Raw genomic sequence first — 587 nt, forward strand, 5'->3', positions numbered from 1 at the left:
GGGTGTGAGGGGGGCGGGGCAGGGGTGTGAAATCGCTGCTTTTTGGAGCGGGGCCTTTGGGGTGAAAAGTGCATTTTTGGGACATTTATGCTCATGGATGGAGAGGGAAGGTGTCTGCCTGGGCAGGTGTCTGTCCAGCTGTCTGGTTGCATGTACAATGTCCAGCCAGACATACAATGTCCGACTGTCCAGCTGCACGCCCAATGTCCGTGTGTCCAGCTGGACGTACAGTGTCCAGATGGATGGACAGATGGACTGGCAGCTGGACACACTCATAGCCGTGGGGACGGATGGACCTGGAGCTGGACAGACCAACAGGAGCACGTTCAGCTGGGAATGGGGATGGTGGAGCTGTCAGATAGACAGAAGAACAGGGGAGTGTCCAGCTGGACAGATGGACATTGTACGTAGAGCTGGACAATTGGACATTGTACGTCCAGTTGGACACATGGACATTGTACGTCCAGTTGGACACATGGACATTGTACGTCCAGTTGGACACATGGACATTGTACGTCCAGTTGGACACATGGACATTGTACGTCCAGTTGGACAGATGGTCATTGTACGTCCAGCTGGACAGTGAA

This window comes from Geospiza fortis, unplaced genomic scaffold (genome assembly GCF_000277835.1).
Source record: "Geospiza fortis unplaced genomic scaffold, GeoFor_1.0 scaffold4, whole genome shotgun sequence".
NCBI classification, from domain to species: Eukaryota; Metazoa; Chordata; class Aves; order Passeriformes; family Thraupidae; genus Geospiza; species Geospiza fortis.